The 13,352-nt window shown below is 46.0% G+C and overlaps 1 pseudogene; it reads left to right on the top strand.

Annotated features, from left to right (window-relative positions):
* Positions 1 to 12,286: 12,286 nt before the first annotated feature.
* Positions 12,287 to 13,046, top strand: LOC130203045 (uncharacterized; annotated as a pseudogene).
* The last annotated feature ends 306 nt before the right edge of the window (positions 13,047 to 13,352 follow it).

The raw sequence follows: 13,352 nt of genomic DNA, 5'->3' as shown, positions 1-13,352 counted from the left end.
TGGGGTCCAAGAGACAGGTAGACATGTTAGAAGTAGAAACCGTTGAAGATAATTGGTCACGGTTGATGGGAGAAAAGCCATCTAAATATACACCAGGGCATACAGCGGTTTCCAAAGCCATTCCACTTGAGGACAGATTGGCACTGGTTAAGGGCAAGAGATTATTAATATTGTCCCTAATAGTTAGCTGTGAGTGGGTTTCTGTACTCTCTAACTGAAGCCAATCAAGTCCAACAATGAGATGAATGCAGCACTAAGGCAATCATTATCAACATCCACATGATTATTAAAATCTCCTACAATAATAACTATCAGTTTTAAGAACCAAGCTTGATATAAATTCTGAAAATTCAGGTATAAACTCTGAATATGGACCTAGTGGCCGGTACAGAATCACAAATAGAATTGGCTGTAGTGTCTTCCAGGTTGGATGTGAAAGACTAAGAACAAGGCTTTCAAATGAGTTGTAGTTTAATTCAGGTTTAGGATTTATTAATAGGCTCGAGTCAAAGATGGCTGCTACTCCACCTCCTCGACCGGTGCCTCGAGGAATGTGAGTATTAATATGACTTGGAGGAGTCGATTCATTTAGGCAGACATATTCGTCATGACGAAGCCATGTTTCAGTTAGACAACATAAATCAATGTGATTATCTGATATTAAATCATTTAGTAACACAGCTTTAGATGACAGAGATCTAATATTTAGGAGACTACATTTAATAGTCCTGTTTTTTTGCACTGCTGAAATAATGGTGTTAATTTGTATAAGGTTATTGTGTACGACTCGACTCCTCTTCTGCTTACTTTTGATTTATTTAATTCAAGTGGCCGTGGGACAGACAGTCTCTACTCTAGAGTTGTGGGTGGGTAACTGCTCGAATGCAAGAGCAGAGAAGGGTGTTAAACTACAACTCTGCTCCCGGTTCCTGATCTGAACCCTGGGTTGTCATGGATTAGGTCCGGTGATCAACTTGGTCATATTCGCAGAAATGAGACGTGCTTCGTCCAACGTGGAATGGATGCCGTCTCTCCTCATCAGATCAGGTTTTCCCCAGAAAATCTTCCAGTTGTCTACGTAGCCCACATTATTCGCCGGGCACCACCTCGACAGCCAGCGGTTGAAAGACAACATTCGGCTAAACAATTCGTCAGTCAGCAAATTTGGGAGAGGGCCAGAGAAAACTACGGTGTCCGACAATGTCTTGGCATAAGCACACACCGATTCCACATTAATTTGAGTGACTTCCGACCGGCGGGCTCAGGAGTCATTACCACCGGCGTGTATTACAATCTGACTATCTCCGCTTGTCCTTAGCCAGCAGTTTCAAACAAGACTCCACGTCGCCCGCTCTGGCCCCCGGGAGGCACACAACTGTGGTCCGCGGCTTCGCTATTTTCACGTTCCTGACTATAGAGCTCCTGATAACCAGGGTGTGCTCCTCAGCGGGTGTGTCGCTGAACAGGGAAAACTGGTTTGAAACGTGAAGTGGTTGGTGCACAGCGGGCTTCTGTCTAGACTTACTACTCCTGCGAACAGTTACCCAGCCTCCCGGCTGTTCGGGCACTGCTGGAGAACAGCTAGCAGCTGACTGTAGCTCCGCGCCGACTACGGGAGAGGGCGGGCTAAATAGCATAGCTGTCTGAGCTTCGATGGCACGTAGCCGTGCATCTAACCCACTTAGACCTGCCTCCAACCTAGCAAATAAACTACACTTGTTGCATGTATCGTTATCATTCAGGGAGGCAGAGGGATAAGTATACATGTGACACACTGAGCAAGAGGGAGCGGGAGGGAGAGAAGAAGAAGTCATGCTCGCTGCTGAGCTGGCAACCGGAGCTTACCGGAAGAGTGAGATGATGCATCATGTTAGCTCCTTGGTCACTGGTCACGTAATTGCTTACAGCAATAAGTGCCTCAAACTCAGCTGCGGCCTCTCAAGCTTGTTATTTATTTTTGTTTAGTACTTGAAATCTTCTTCGTCGAGAAATGAGATGAGCGAATCGATACACCATGAGCCACCAAAAAACAACTGAGGAAGGAGTGAAACAGGTGCAATCACCAAACCTGTATGTGACCGGAACGCCCCAGACACAGGGTCCTTAGAGGCCCCACTGTTAACCTTAACTGCTGCTCCTCTTGAGAGGCAGTCGACTCAACCTCCACGAGAGCCCTCATGGAGGTTGTAGGATCAATGTCCTAAATGTCCTTCACTGGGAGTGTTCATGAATGATTCATCACAAGATCTTTGCAGGAAGACAACGCCGCCGCCAGTTTGACTGCGGAATCCGCTGCACCGTTTCCTCTGGTGACAAATCTGACGAATTACCATGAACTGCACATTTAACAATGGCCAATGAGGCCTGTAAAGTCATGGAGTGCACAAGTTCTGCAATGAGAGAACCGTGCGTGGTTTACCATCCGCACTGTTAGAAGTGGGACAAATAAATGCGAATTTTTCTGGGATTAGCAAGGGGATCCGTGGACCAGGCCGGGAAGTATCGAATGCGGAATGTTAGTAATAAAACAGATCAAAGGTGACCCCAGTTCAATTAGACTACAACAACAGGAAAGCAACCAGGCATCCATCAGGCCGACGGGGAGAGTGGCTGTAAGATCAAATAAAAGCGTTGAGGCGATCGCTGGGACGATAAGCAGAGAGCCAGGTGCGAAGAGAACAAGGGTCCTGAGTGGTCAGCTGAGGCGTTTACAACCGGTGACCCTCTGACTGAACTCACTCAGGGGCCCCACTCGACACAAGATGTAAACATGGCACCTCTTGTGATATTCAAATGAAGACTTGTTTAATTATGTGTTCGGAGCCCATAGCCCAACCATATGGGCCCAGAGGTGATGTTACTGCGGAGTGAATAAACACAAGCCTGGATTCATGTATGCTAACCTGCCTGTAGATCAATGTTCTTTGATATGATAATGTAATCTATGTCTCCCATATGTTCTGTATCCTGACCCCCGGTTAGAGTGTGTTTGATGTCACTGCCCGCGGGAAGTCTCACCAAGTCTGAAAGGAGCTGTAAAGAGGGTACCCTAAGTGCCTGAGAGATAAGAGGAGACACCCGGAGACAGGTCACAGAGGTGACCCAGCTCATCTAAACCAGCTAAGACAACAGTCCTCCTCTTTGATGGGGAGACATAGAGTCTCCCCAGAACCACCCAGGAAGAGACCCCCCCCCCCCCCCCATCAGCACCCCGGGGGGGACGGAGATCCGGTAAAAGTAGGAAGAGCCAGAGGGTATAAAGGTGACGAACAGAGAGGGAAGAGAGAGTTTTTAGTTGTTGTGATTTTGCTTCAGGCTTCCGTGAGAGAACTCAATTGTACTTGTACTTTGTTTATTTCTTCTTTCTTTTTTTGAATAAAATACTTGCTGCCTTGCAGTCTTAAAACTTTACCCTCGGTTTGTGGACCTACTTTTTGTGAGACCTATTTCTTCACCTGTCGACCCACCCGAGGAGACCGAAGGCGGAGACCCGAGAGCGGCACGCGCAGCCCCCGAGGTGAGTGAGCTACATCTGCACGGCTACACCCACTGACCTCAGTTACCAAAGCACATACTGATTCCTCACACACCTCCACTGACATTTTGTACTGACGAGAGAAATCGCTGCAGCTGGTAGACCTCCGGCTCTCGGCCGAGCCGTGGTTGGTTCTGGGACCGAGAGAGGGATTCGTAACCCTCGAGTCCTCGTCGTGTCCCGCCAGCCGCTCTACGAGCCTTGTACCCTCGAGCGTGTTGGGGTGAGACCAGATAATTGAATACCCAGCGTTTCTCTCCGCGGAGATCGTTCCGACATCATCTCGGGGTGTCGCGCGCCGAGCAGAGCACTGTCGATGTGCACGCGCATCGCTCATCAGGCCCGAACGGTCGCAGAATCATATAGAGGGAGTTCCTGATCTCCGCCTCCCTCCCCCTTAACACGGTCTTCGCCCTCGCTCGAGTTCCTCTTTCCCCCTCGAAGCGCAAGGCGAGGATACCGTGACCGGGGTGACCGTCAGACGAGAGGCCGGGCATCGTGACCCGTGGCCCCGCGTCCTCTCCTGAGCGACAGGTTGTCAGCGCGCGGTGAAGCGCTGCGCCTGGGCGTCGCCGACGTGCTTTTACAACAGTTTGCTACACTTCTGTCCTTAGAGCATGCTTATTTCCCTCAATAAAGTTACCGGTGTGAGCCGACTCGCACCTCAAACCTTCCCCGCTCCTCTCCCGTCTCCTTCCCCCCCCTCCCCGCTCCTCTCCTTTCCTCTCCTCTCCCGTTTCCCATACACGAGAATAAGCGGCGTGACTTTTCTTTCCGTCTTCCACCCGAGGCGATCGAATCGTTTACGCACGTTCTCAACGGCACGCATTAAGCCTCTGCCGGAGAATTGCACCATTGAAGTGACATACACCATTTGCGTATGCCGAGTCAGTGTATATATTATATACCCTGTCTTAACCGACAGGCAAGACAGGTAAGAGCTTTTAACTCACCTGCCTGTGCAAACAGAGGATAGACCAACACTTCAGCCAAGAGGGTCTGGAACGAGGTTGACTCCGGTGTGGTAGAAACCACAGCAAAACCTGCCACAGGACCCGAACTTGATCTAAAAATGAACAATCAAAAAACAGAGATCTGGGGTGACAGTAATGGCTCGGCCTCCATTAGCACGCGCCTGAGTAGGTCGTTGGCTACTGCCATGTAATCGTGAGGAATGCCTTCATGAGGAAGGCCCGCTTGAGCGTATTGTGCGGCTGCTAAACCCCGGTAACAGAGAGGTATGCCTCTCTCAGCGGCATCGGGTTGCGTGCTAAAATAAGTTACTTATACTTGCTTATGCTCACCTTTTTGCTGTGTCAGGACTAGGGTTGGGTACCGGAAACCGGTGCCAATGTGGTACCGGTTCCAATACAACCGGTATTACCCGGACCGAAACGCAACGCACATTTCAGTGCTTCTTTCCGGTGCCTGAGCCGATTGAAATTGAAAAAAACTATTGTTGTGAACTTCTCTGGTGACTCCGCCCTGTCAGCAGGTTACGATATCCTATCATATTTAAGTTTGACAGCGGAGGCATGCGTCGTGTTTGACTGCGTGAACCCGTGCCGAGCACACCAGCGTCAGGCTGGGTGCGATGGGGAGACCGTCACCGGTCCCCCTGAACACGTGGAGACCGATGATGACGAGCAGCCTTAATTCAGATTAGTACCGTATCGTTGATTGCAAGTCTTGCATTCATAAAAGTAGCCCAAGAAATAAATTAGCCATTATAACCATGTTTAAGCTAGCTCGTAGCTAGCGCTAGCTCGTAGCTGGCACTAGCTACGAGCGTGACAGTCTGCCAGCAGATGTGTTGATGTACAGCGATCCCAGCTGTATACCCAGTGTTACCGGGAATATAATGACGGAGGAATAAAGACCGTGGGGCATCACTTTGTTTCAGTGTAACTCTCGCTGTCAGAAGCAAAACTTTATTTGTCACGTGTCATCTTCAGTACCTCTGATTGGTTGTTCTCTTTGCCCATCAAAACAGTGACAGGATTAACCCTATAAAGTCTGCACATGACAATACATATCATATAATGGAGAACATATATTGTGTATGTTAACAGTCTGATATTCGTTGTTTGTCAGTGCTCCATGATAACGGCTTCTACAGGGAATATGGCCAAAGAGGTTTTTAATGTCCTCATTGTGCGGTTTTTTTTTAAAGTATCGGTTCAGGCACCGTTTAGGCACCGGTATCGTTTTAAAAGTACCGGTTTAGCACCGGTATCGGAAAAAACCCAAACGATACCCATCCCTAGTCAGGACTGCATTAGCGAACCCCTGTTTTTCAGCAACATATAGTTAAAACAGTTTTGAGTAGACAGGGTTCGTCAAGGGAGGCGCACTGATGATCAGTTTTTAAATGTACCAACGCCTCCTCCGCAGTGTCTGACACTGTCGGAAAGTTCTTTTGAAAACAGCCGATTTAACCAGATTTCGAAGAGGTTGAGACTTGAGAGCATAATCTGAAATCCACAGACAGCCATAACCTGCCATTTACCAAAAATTTAAGCATTTGTTTGGTCATTGTGTGGCGTGGTGCTGTCACAATTAACTAGTCGGACCTTGTAGTTTTCGTCCGAGATTTTTAACTTAACAGAACATAATATTTATCTTTTGGTTAAAGATTAATTGTGAATCTTGATAGCCTTGTGGCAAACATGTGTACAGGTATTGTAGAACGCCTAAGCTAAGGTAAATGCAAACAAATATCGCAAATTTGGGTGCGAGGGGACACTGAAAAATTAACATTTATTGCTCTTAGGTCATGAATCAAGCCATTTTTTGGCACGGGATAAAGAAGAGTATTACACGGACTACTGGCAGTATTACTAACACTACTTCGAACAAACCGGAAATGGTTTCTCTTGCTTGAATGTGTCTGTTCAAGTCTCTATAATCGATGCACAACCATAGGGTGCCATCTTTTTTTCTGGTGAGGAGTATGATGATTTTGACTTTCTGACCCAGCCATGTGCTATTGGATCATGAAGGTAACCCTTCATTTCCTGATAGAGTGGGCTAGGCACAGATATGTACGTGCGCTTGACTGGTTCAGTGTCTTTGAGAGAAATAGACATCTGCAATGTGTCGATATAGCCAATGTCATCATCCGATCTGGAGAAGGAGTGACACTCTTCTCGAAGCATCTGTTTCACTGTTGCTCTCAGATCCCCTCTGAGGTGACTTAAATCCACAGGTGGATCCCACTGCTCACTGTCATGACTTGTAGGTTTCATGCTAGTGTGATTCACTGTGGCTTGTGTTTCACTCTTCTCAAAGATCTGAGTGGGCAGGACCGTCATAATCAGGGGTGCACATAACTGGTACGCAGGTACGCATTGGCGAAACTAATCAACAATGCGTAATGCCACTTGTGTTACTTTGCGCCTTTGCGTACTGGACCGATCTGATATTGATCGTCTCTAACCAACAGCATGTCATTTCTGTCTCCGCGCGCCGCAGAGCTCCAATGCTGGCGTGTGCGATGTGTTTGAGAACATTGAAGCCTATGATGGGACGAGACCGGTGCCAACCTTTCATCACAAGCACTGGAAAGATCAGTTTTTCAGCTTTGTCAGTTTCAGAAGCTAGCCTAAAAGTCATTTCAACCCATCCCAAATAAGGCATTTCAGTTCCATTTGCAGCAGTCAATGTCAGATCATTAGGTGAGTCCAAGATCTCTGAAACATCTCTCAGCTTTGTTGTTGGTAATTATTCCTCTTTCCATCTTTTATCAATTATGGATACCTGAGAACCTGTGTCCCATAGAGCTTGAACTTGGTGGTTATTCAGGTGACATTCAACAAGACACTGCCTACCAACTAGTGAGGTGACTTTGTGGGCATGGCCAGCTCTAGTTGACAGCGGTGGATCATTGGCCTTTTTCCCTTTACCGGAGGATTTTTCACAGTAGCTTGACATGTGGGTACATTTCTTCCTATGTTCAGCCCAGTTTTGTTGTTGACATGTTTTGGAACAGTACATGATTTCTTTACAGGATGAGCATTGTTTCAGTCTGCCAGGTGAAGCAGCACAGCCACAGTTTAAACATTTCTGGGACTCCTCACCGGTTATGGTTAACCCCGTCCCTCGGTGTTGACCAGTCCCCGTTTAAAGGGACCCTCTCAGGTTGTCTAGCTCATCTGTATTTACATCCAGCTTGAAAATGCTCTCCTCTTCCGCATTGGTAGCAGTGCATACAAGGTTCATTCAGTCCGGTCTGCTGGCACGCAAAACATCTCCATGGAGCACGTGTAACACGGTTGGCAAAGTAACTTGGTCCATACTGAGGCTGACTGTACTGATTGTAAAACCGCTGCGGTGAAGCAGATGTCTGTGGATCTCTATCGGGCCGTGGCTGAAACCGAGGCTGCTGTAAACTTTCTTTAACCTGGGCTATTTTTGCGCTGAGGCCCTTTAAAGAAGCTACACCTGTCCGAAGCGCCTGTATTTCAGTCAGCAGTTCAGGAGAGACCTTAGTTTGGGCTTCCATCTCTGGGCACTTAGCAGTTAGTACATTGTCTGATTGCACTACACTTGCACTTGTAGCTGACTGTGGGGTGGTAAACTTCTTTTTGTTTCTTCTTTCCATCTCAGTAGCACAAGCAGTGTTTAACCCCTCTAGCAAAAGCTCATCTGCGGTTTCAGAATCTAGTAGGAGGGGCTGCATGCCTATCCTGATAGTCATTTTGGAGTCCAGTGAGTAATGTGTGCAGACACATTCGCTGAACTAAGGTTGGGTCATACTTCAGTCCGGATTCTGACTCCTGGGAAGCAAACGGTACTTTCTGCTTTCTTTGCTGTTTTGTGCTTCTGCAGCTAACTGTTTGTAAAGTTCAGTGGCACTTTTTTCTTGGAAGTGTGAGCGCAGGATACGTCTAAGTGTAGAGAGTGTCAAGTGAGGTTTTCCTTCCAAATAGCTGGGAGCCGGGGGAAATAGTACAGCATCTACGATCTCTATTTCAGGATAATTTCTGTTAAATCCATTCTCAATCTGATGAGCTGGAAAAAGTCAGTTTCTCCTTCTGATCTAGTTCACTAATTTGCCCTGCGATCTTGAAATCTTTGCGCAAACCTGTAACTCGGCTGCACACTGCACTGTGGACTGATGGTCGGTTGGGGCTGGTACTGCGTCTCAGGATCCCGAGAGGTAGCGGAGAGCGGCTCCACTCGTCCCTTGGTATGCTGCTCGGCAGTTCTTTTTTTCGTCTTTGTTCGTCTTTGTCGCTGCTGTTAACACAGCTTCCTCAGCCTGTGGTGTTCCAGGACCTGTGTCAGTGGTTAGATCTGCGATGTGATCATTTAGAAGTAACAGTTCTGACATAATAATAATAATAATCATTTATTTTATATAGCGCTTCTCAAGGCACCTGAAGTCGGTTTACAGCGTCCAGAGTCCAGTAGTCATACACACACACACAGTCATACCGGTGGTGGTAAGCTACATCAGTAGCCACAGCTGCCCTGGGGCAGACTGACGGAAGCGTGGCTGCCATTCAGCGCCTACGGCCCCTCCGACCACCACCAACATTCATTCACATCCATACGAACCGGGGTGAGGTTGCGGTGCATGTCTTTATGATGACATACCTATATCTTCCAGCTCTGACAGCTAATCTCTGTCCAGGTATTTTATAATGTGCGTCAGAAACGACATGCATGATTTCCCTTCAATCCTCGCTCTCTGCTCACCAATAATATGTAGAAAATCACACACTGCCAGCAAATCGTCTTTTGTCAGTGCATGTAGTTTTATCTCCTCCTGTAGCTCTTCCAACGCCGTCATGTTCACAGGTCAGTAGAAACGCTTACTGTGCAGGAGTTGACTACGAAGTGGATGTTCGTTGATGTCCTCGATGATCTTAACTGGTCTCGGTGACATGTACTCAGTCCACAGCTTCTAGCTCTCCTCGAATAGCAACACCTTTCACACTGCGCCTGGGTTATTTAATGTGGGGATTTAGCTGTCTCATGGTTCAGTTGCTTGGTCGTAGACACCAAACGTCTAAGGAGCAATCCCAGCGGTGCCTCCAAAATCTTACGCCCCTGAATAAGGGGAGAAATAATCACATGAGTGATATTATGGTGTCTTTACAGCAAGCTGGTTTACTAGAATCCACTTAGACACATTTACAATATAAACATTAACAGAACAAACAGCATTGTTACATAGATACATCAACAGATGAACCAAACGACACAACTGCATCACACAGCGATGAGCCTATCCAACAGGCTAGTCGGCGCTAGCCAACGAGGTAATCGGCGCTAGCGCTAGCTAACGAGCTAATCGGCGGTAGCGCCACATGGACAAATACCCTCTACACTTTTATCTCTGAACTTAATTTAACAACATACATTCTCTCGTAGCCTCGGACTCATCAGGAAATACATTTATATATAGTTATTTAATTTGAAAGACTGGATGGTATATATTGAATACTACACCTGTGCTGATGTATACTTTATAAATTAAGATACTATCCAAAAACGAAAAATAAAAAATTATTTTAAAAAAACATACCTAAAGGTGCGTTCACACCAAAAGCGATGAGATTTTTCGCGTCGCCCAAAACGCGCGAGTTTACTCGCTCGACCGTTTGCTGTGTTCACGCCATAAGCGTCGAGACGCTCCGCGAGGGGCGGGCTTATCTCCGTGTCTCGTCTCCGTAAAGACTTATCATTTCCTTCATCCACCACGGAATGACTAACCGCTAGTTCTGCTTTATACTTGTTGTGGACATCCCACACACTAACGCCCTCGTGTTTGGGTTCATGACATCACCCGTAGGCTCATACAGCTCGGTCACTTTCACCGATGAAGTTACTGTTACGACTGAAAGACTTCCGCTTCAAGCGCTACAAGAGCGGAACATCTAAACGCGTGTTATTGTGTTCATAACATTATTATCTGTCTTGTTCTGATTCAACTGCGGCGGGACAGCGATGACACGCGGAGCAACTCGAGAGCTGATTGGCCCGAGTTGCGAGATTACCACCTCAAAGTTGAAATATTTCAACTAGGGGCGAAAATATTGCGTCTATCGCGGCCACATGCGCCTGTACGTTGACTTTTCATGGGATTCGGTCGCGCAAAAAAATCGCATCGCTTTTGGTGTGAACGCACCTTTCGTCTCTGCTCCTCCTGAGTTTCTCCCGCGGTTGTGTCTTTGAAAATCTTCTTCTGTTGCTAACTTCGGGACTATTTGGGGTAAATAGGATGTCTATGCAGCGAATAGGTTTACAGATGCGCTCCTTAGTGCCATCTATCGTCGGGGAGTTTGAAAAGGAACGAACGCGCCTCGGCCCAAAATCTGAATTCTTTGCCGTGATTAATTGGTTGTGTGTCGTGAGTGCGTGTGGAAACATGCAAAAGCGTGTGTCGGTAGCTCTATGTAATATACTTCTAAATAGATCAATATTGAGGTATAGACAGTTTGTTTTTGTAGTTGTTTTATACTATTATACAGACAGTTTCTTGTGATCTTCCCATTTGAGGAATTCTAATACACCCAGCTATCCCTTATCTATAACCTCTTATTCTTAGAAGATTATAGGGGTTGGAGCTGATCCCGTTGAGGATGTTGGCTCACATGGCTGAGTTTATGGTCTCAATCTCAAGTATCATGTCTTCTTCAATGCAGCATGATAAACATTTAGTAAATGATGTTCCATTTTGAGTAAAATAGACCATAAAGCAAAGTATGGGACAGGGCTACATTGCGATGATCCAAGTTCACTTCTTACATTCATTTAATATATAAAAGCTAGTGTAACTTAACTTTCTCATTGCTCATTTCATTTTGAACATTTTAGGCATAACACACTGGATGCAGGACGTTAGCCCTGGCCTGTTCAAATGTTTTAGCCATGATCCAAACTGAGCCAGGGATTATTATTTACTTAATTGAATACACAGGCTTGCACCAAATAGTTACACGATATTGGTTAACATATTTCTTGAAATATTTGTTCCGTGCTGCGTATATTTATACATGAGCGCTCCAACTTTTGGATAGCACGGACGAGACGGTAGATGGGAATTTCACACTTTGCTGCTGGCCAAAAGTCCAGCTAAAATAAGAGGCAGGTTAACTCAGCAGATGGGATAGGGAAACATTTGATTTGTATACAACTTGTCAGAGACGGGTTTCCTCCTTGTGTCTGTGACTGTCTGTCTTTGGCATATGAGTTCATGCTGTCTACTTTAGCACAATAGTCCATTTCACGTAGACCCTGAGAATTATAGCTTTCACGTCAGATTCGCCTCCTGTCTGAAAACTACCCTACCTTTTTCACATTTCTTCACTTAGTCCCCAACCACAACATTCATTCAGACTTTGACTGTGCAAACTCCCGAAAAAACAGAAAATGGAATAACATTGTAACAATAAGAAATAAATGTGGTTTTTTCTCTCATTCTCTAATCCGCTATGCTATTCTCCCGTGGATGGTCTAAAAACAGAGAAACAAATCCATCCCATACATTCAATCAATTATTTGCATTTTTTATTTAATTTACTATAAGATGCGCAACTGCCACTTGGAGAGCATTATCTGGAGCAAACTGAGTCACCTCCCAGTCTTGTGTTCTGCTAACAATGCTATGAGTGGATCCATATCTCCCTGGTTGACAACTAGATCTATGCTGAGTGTTGATATACAAACAATATGTTTGTCACATTCCCAGCTTGTAATTCCATGTTCACGGCTAAAGTTATGCGCAGACATCCTCTTATCATGCAAACCTTGATGACCTGCAACTTCCTGATGTTAAACTCTGACAAAACTGAGTTCATTTTACTCTGCCCTGAACACCTCATGGATCAATTATCTGGTGATGTGGTTTGTGTAGATGGCATTGCCCTGGCATCTAACACCACTGTAATTAATCTCGGCATTATCTTTGATCAGAACTTGTCCTTAAACTCCCACATAAAGTAAATCTCAAGGACTGCATTTTTTCATCTACATGACATTTAAAAAATCAGGCACATCTCGTCACGCGTGTGTTCCTTCTAGACTAGATTACTGCAACTCCTTGTTACCAGGCAAGTCTCTTAAGTCCCTCCAGTTGATCCAGAATGCTGCATCTCGTGTACACACTAAAACTATCTAAAGAGATCACATTACCCCTGTATTAGCTGCTCTGCTCTGGCGCCCTGTAAAATCAAGAATCACATTTAAAATTCTCCTCCTAGCCTACAAATGTTATGTGTAGCACGGAGATCGAACCCAAACAATAAAGCCATGATTGATGATGCTCCAACATATCTTAAGGAGCTTGTAGTACCATATAGCCCCACTAGAGAGCTGCGCTTACTAAATGCGAGGCTACTTGTGGTTCCTAGAGTCTTCAAAAGTAGGATGGCAGCCAGAGCCTTCAGTTATTAAGCTCCTCTTTTATGGAACCAGCTTCCACCTTCAGTCCAGGAGGCAGACAGTCACCTCATTTAAGAGTAGACTTAAGACTTTCCCCTTTGATAGTGCTTATAGTTAGGGCTGAATCAGGTTCATCTGGTTCAGCCCTTTGTGGCTATCGGCTGGTGGGGGACGTTTTAGGATACACTGAGCACCTATCTCCTCTTCTCTCTCTACTTATGGATGAATTTTCATGTCTCCATTGCATATCATTAACTCTGCTTGCTCCCCGGAGTCGTTGTGACTTTGTCTCATAGGACCGGGCTGGGTCTGATGCCATTGCCCTGCTGATGTTCCCCACCTACTCCTCCCCTCTACCTCCATCTGCACTCTAAAAAAACAAATTGAGTCAACTTAAAAAAGTGAGGCAACTAGCTGCAAAGCC

This window comes from Pseudoliparis swirei, chromosome 12, assembly GCF_029220125.1.
Source record: "Pseudoliparis swirei isolate HS2019 ecotype Mariana Trench chromosome 12, NWPU_hadal_v1, whole genome shotgun sequence".
Lineage (NCBI taxonomy): Eukaryota > Metazoa > Chordata > Actinopteri > Perciformes > Liparidae > Pseudoliparis > Pseudoliparis swirei.
The sequence above is the reverse complement of the archived record's forward strand: the minus strand, read 5'-3'. Positions and strand labels throughout refer to the sequence as shown.